Here is a 5,928-nt window from a genome sequence, read left to right on the forward strand (position 1 = left end):
TAGTAAAAAAAGAGGTTTGGGTTTGGTTTGGGATTTTTGGTTTGGCTTTTTTAGCTTTTGTTTTCTTTAATTGACTGATTTTTCACATACTATAAAAGGTCAAAGATGAATGGGAAAGGTTGATTAATTTCTCTGAGAGCTCCCCTTGCCTCTTTAAAAGCTATATTTTGTTGCTACTTAGGTCTGAAGTTGGCAATTTATCTGTAACAATTGGTATCTTGCGGTCTAAATCAGCCTCATTCCAATATCCAGAGGCAGGATTGGCGACTTTGAACTAGAAACATAAAAAGTAGCATGGTTGTTCTTTTATAAACCCAGAGCATACTTTTTACAAGTCTTGTCTCTAATTGTGGTGAACATGATGGTCACCCTCCCTTCAAAGTACTCTTACAGGGAGCACATCTTTTTATTTCTGGCAGGCAAATGGGAGGGTTGGACTGGCAGAGAGCAACATTGCTGGAAACCACCCGTCCCTGCCAGTGCTGGCTCCCAGATGTTCAGAAGATCATTTCTGAAGCTGTGATTGTCTAAGAGTATAAGGGAGGAAAGGCCTGCAGGGAGAGATAATAGTTTTTATTAAACTGATACTCTTGGAAAAAGAGAGGCTTTCAGGCACCCAGCCAGTCTACATGTCTGAAATGGTGTTCTGCAAGCCTGCCATGAGCTGAGGGGCTGGGTGCCTGCAAGATACTCAGGGTTTTTTTCCAGTTTTTTTTCCATTCTTCTAGTCAAGGCTATTACCTCTTTCTACAAATGCTGACTTGAGTGTAAGGTAACGTTGAGCCTTCAGCAGGTGGCGGAAGCTAAACTAGTCTGGATTATTTAGTCACAAAACTGAGGTGGAATGACTAAAAGGGGGCTGATACTGAAATGGGTGAGAGTGTGTGTTTCAATCCACCAGAATAAATCCAGGATTTATTTTTTTGTGTGTGCTCTGCTGATGACAGTGACCCTGCAGGGTAACAGAAACTGAAATTCGGAGAACAAGGTCATTGTATAATATTAATTCAGAGAAGTTCGCTCACATGGTATTTTTCTTAGGTGCCTCTGTACTTTTTACACTTCTTTTTTTTCCCCTCTCTTAATGCTGGGCATTGTTTTACAGCAGTCTATTCCTTGCTCAAGTGTACTGCAGTTAAGAAATTATTAGAAGTGTTACAAAAGGAGCTCTAGGAGAAGGGTGCTCAAGTCATAGAATGGCTTGGGTTGGAAGGGACCTTTAAAGGTCCAACCCTTCTGCAACGAGCTGGGGCTCAATTAGATCTGGTTGCTCAGAGCCTTGTCCAATCTGACCTTGAATGTTTCCAGGGATGGGACACCTATCATCTCTCTGGTCAAAGCAAGATATAATGAAATTATATTGCTAATGTCTCTAATGTGCAGCAACCTTGTAGGGGCAGCTGCCAGGTATTTCTACTGATGGTCAGCCTGGTTAGCCACTCCTCGCTCTGGTTCCAGCCTTAGGAGATGTGAAGGAAGTTTCCTGGAAGGTATTAGTTTCCTGGGTTCTTGTTTGTGCCTGTTGAAAGGCCTCTCACTAATTATCAAATGAGTCACGCAATCCTATTGAATTACATTATTTACAGCACCTGTAAAATGTTCTGCCAGATAAAACAGATTCTCTCAAGTATAATTTAATGTATCAACGTCAAAGTCAGCTTTGCCTCTGATGGGATGAAGAGCTTTACATCATATGCAACATTTAAGTGCATGCACAGCTTGTCACTCAATTAACCACACCCAGGTGGGATAAAATTGCCAATCTCAGCACCTGTGTCTCCTGTGCAAACTTGGAGCTGATCTTATTAAGGGCAAGGAGGTTCAGCTGTTCTGAGAGTTGCTCAGCTGTTCTGGGAGCATTGCCTTTGCTCAGGCATGTGCACAGAAGAAGCTGTGGGAGAAGGTTGTTTTTGGCTCGGTGTGAGAGCACAGCCCACATAGGTGCCTTGGAGGTGAGGAGATCTCAGAAAGGATCATGAAAAAAGGTTGCAGTATAACTTTGAAGAGTGATGTTACAGAGGTTCTTCTCTCTAATGTGTTAAGTTAAAAATCTCCTGCTGCATTGATAAGACAGCTTTCATTTCCCATTCAGGGAGGGCAGGAGATGAGGACTGAGAACCAGGTCATGTTTTCCATAACAAAGGAGACTTGCTACACAGCACCTGCAAAACTGAGAGTGAAGGTAAGCCAAAGATCTTTTTAAATGGCTCATTTCAGGCACTCGGTGTTATAATTTTAAAAGTTTACATGATGTATAAATGTTCTTTGGCTTTGGTGTTCATTGGGGGTCATCTGCAATCATTTTTTTATGTCTTTTTCTCAGAATATCAGTGATCTATGAAGTCTCCTATTTATCACTATTGTCTGCACTTTTCAGAAGGAGACAGCCTATTTTTATGGTTTTTTTGCACTTCTCTGGTTGCTTCTGATGTATTTTGGTTTATTCAGTTTAAGCTGAATGCAAAGGACTCTAGAGCCATTTTTTAGTTAAGCTGAAGTTTATCAGTTTTTAGTTAAGGTGTGTCCATTCAACAATATATATCACAAAATTAACAGAAAATTCAGGAAATTCCTTTGCTTGAAAGAAGGGGAAAAAAAAAAAAAGAGTAAAAAAAACCCCTAAAAAGTGGAGTAAACCGCACTTATTGTATGAAAGGAATGATAGTCCTTTAAAACTAAGAACCTCTCTAAAATCTTAAGCTTAGATATTATAATTAACAGAATTAATCTCTGAAAAGTAATGTCTCTAATTGAACCTTCACTATCTAACCAAATGAGTATAACATGACAATTCAGAAAACTGGTGTTCTAATTAATTTGATGTAGTTGAAATGAATTACTAATGTTACAGCTGTTTATAACATTAGTGGTTTCTCAACTGTGTGGTTCTTCCATTGGTCTTTTTATCAAGACTTAATTTGTTATTTATAACTTGATAGTAGTGCATCAGATGTTTGGTAGTTTCTGTATCACATTTAGAGGAAGTGTTACTTTGTGTGCTAAAACCTTAGATATTGACAGCATTATTAAATTCTAAAAGTGACTTAATTTTTGTTTAAGGTAGTATAGGGCTGTGCCTACCTATTTGCTTACATTTAGCTTCTCAGAGTACATATTAATAAGAGGCAAGCTCTCTTTCTAAAAAGTTGTGGAAATTGAAATGAATATTTTTTGTCATGTCAAACTTTATATTCTTTTTGTTGGTTCTAGTTTTATGGATGACTTAAAAATTTGTAAGTTTCTATAGATTCTTATCATTCTTCTAAAAAAGTTAAATGTTAGGAAGTTTTGTTGTTTTTTTTTATACCAGCACTTTGCATGATTTTTAAGAGTCTTGTTTTTAAGTTTTGAGTTAAAGTACTTCAGCTTATATTTCAAAACTGCTTGGTAAATCTGGAAAAGACACTAGTTTATTGAGATGTTCCAGAAGCCTGGAACTGCAGAAGTAACAAGCCTATAGACATCATCAGTGCAAAACAGCTGACTTGAAAGAGATTAGTAGAACAAATAAATAGGTAGGATAGAGAGCTCTAATATTAGGTTATTTTAAAGGAAGTCCTTGGGTGACACTTGTTCTTGATAATGAGTGCGAGCCAATTTTAGTCACAAGAACAAGATTGTCCTGATGTGTCTAGTGCTTTTATTTTAAGGTATGTATGGAGATTGTCAGATGTTGGGTTTGACATGACCACATTCTCTTTTTCTTTTGGTGCATGAATGTATAACAGAATAGGAAGTGTGAATGTTAAGACAAACTCAAAACTACAGCAGAGAAATGAACCAGAAAGATACTACAAGGGAGATTTTCAACAGTTAAGCCATTGGCTGGTAAAAATGGTTCCTAGCACTACACTGGCCTCTGCAGTAAATATATAATTTTCTTCACCTGGAACAGAGAGGGCCAGCACAGGGGACAAGACTAGGTCTTTTCCTTACTGATCCCTTACCATTTCACCTAGATGTCTAACGGGCTGCCAGTAGCACTGCTGAAATTCTTTCAGAAAGGCAGAGGCACCTATCATAGGAGCTAGAGCAAATCTTTACCTTATATATTTCTTAGTCCCCTGTACACAGAGATACTCTTTAGCAGAAAGCCAAAATCTATTATAGTCGTGCAATGCATTAAATATGAATAAATGCCTTGCTAACTCTGGTGCCTGAGACATGAGTTTCATTAAACATACAATCATCACAGCTTCTGATTGTTAACGCTAGTAATCAAGTCACCCAGATTTTTAATGAGAGCCCTGAACTTATTTGTCTTAAATCTTGATATAGTATTTTTTCAATCTTTCAACAGAAATCCCCTAACACCATTTGCTCTAGTATTCACCTTATAAAAGAAGAAACCATCTTGGGTAACCATGAATCTAGAATGTGGTATTATGTTAAGGCTGTTACAACAGGCAATAAGACAACGTGTCTCGGTGCATGTTAGAAGTCTGGATAGGCAGACCATGTAGAATAAAGTATGTCACCCTGGATCCTGAAGCCAAAGTTAGAAAATGTAAAGAACAGCTCAGTATCAAGCTGTTGTTGTTAAGCAGACAGTGAATGTTTTAGAAATTATCATGGGTTTTTCTCTCTGCTTGTAGGAGACTAACACATCTTGTGTCCGTGAGGTACGCGTGCAATTAATTATTCATAAGAAGCTGCTGAATCTCAGACACTGTAGCTGGGCATGGTAACTGGCTTGGCCTATGCAGAGTACTGGTGTACAGGCAAAGGAAGGCTTTCTATATTCTCAGTCCTCCCCATTTTACTTATTTTTAATAAAAGCCAATTCAGCTGCAATAGTGATACACACGTGTGTACATAAATGGATGTATATGCACTCACAATGCATTATCAGTTCAAGAGAAATCAGTGTGCCCCTCAATAGAACCAGAGAGAAATAAAAATGGAAAATAGGTACAGGAATCAGTGGGGAGTTGAGAAATAATTGCTTGCTGAAGTTTCATGGGAGACATCTTGATGTAGAAACACAAAAGATCCTAGCTCAAACTAAGGATTAGTGGGTACTGTTTGGAGTGCTTGTTTCAGAAGTTCAGGGGCTTATTTAACTGTCTGCTGCTACTAAACAGCATAAAGTAGAACTAATTATGGGTTTATATTCATTTATTTCCTAACAATGCAGACCTCACTAGCAAGCAACTTCTTTCATTTCAAAACTGACTTTGTAAGTGTAGTTCAAAAAAGTCAAAATTTTGTGGGTTTGCTGTTAGGGGGATTTTTTTAGCGTTCTGGGAACTGAAATGCAGTCTAAAGCTGAAACTGACACACCCAAATATAAAGTTTAGATAAAATCAGACATTCTAAAAATACTTGGTCTCGCTTCTGTTAAGTGAAGGGTAGTTACAAGAAATTCTTGTCTTTGATAACAAACTGAATCCTGACTTCAGTCATGTCCAGTATTAGCCTTGAGGACAAGACCATTTAATCTGGATAAAGTATAAATGGAACAAACTTTTATGTACTGAGTTGTAATAGAAAGAAGAATTATTTTGATACTGAAAAAAAATCAGGCTTCACCATAGGTGAAGGCAGTAGGTTAAGCAGTAACTACTAATACTGAATGCTTTTAAATCTAGGAACAGGTATTTTTCATCCTGTCAGTGGGAATTACTTTCCAAGATGCCTATATGCCTCCTTAATTGCTTGTGTTTTTTAAATTACTCTAATGTTATAAAGCTATTCTATGTAAGTAATTTGTCCTAGTTTTATGAGGACATGGGGTTGTGAGAGCTTATTCACTAAGCAGGAGCATCCAGTCTTCTTGGAGGTGTAGAACTGATGTGGCCTCTTTTGGTATGAGATTTTGGAGGGCATGCATTAAAATAGGAAGCTAAAGTACAAGGATATGCTGCATGTGAAAGATGTCTACTTGGTTAAGATATGATTTATAGTAGTCAAGTGTCTTTGTAGGGA

This window comes from Chaetura pelagica, unplaced genomic scaffold (genome assembly GCF_000747805.2).
Source record: "Chaetura pelagica isolate M959 unplaced genomic scaffold, ChaPel_1.0 scaffold207, whole genome shotgun sequence".
NCBI classification, from domain to species: domain Eukaryota; kingdom Metazoa; phylum Chordata; class Aves; order Apodiformes; family Apodidae; genus Chaetura; species Chaetura pelagica.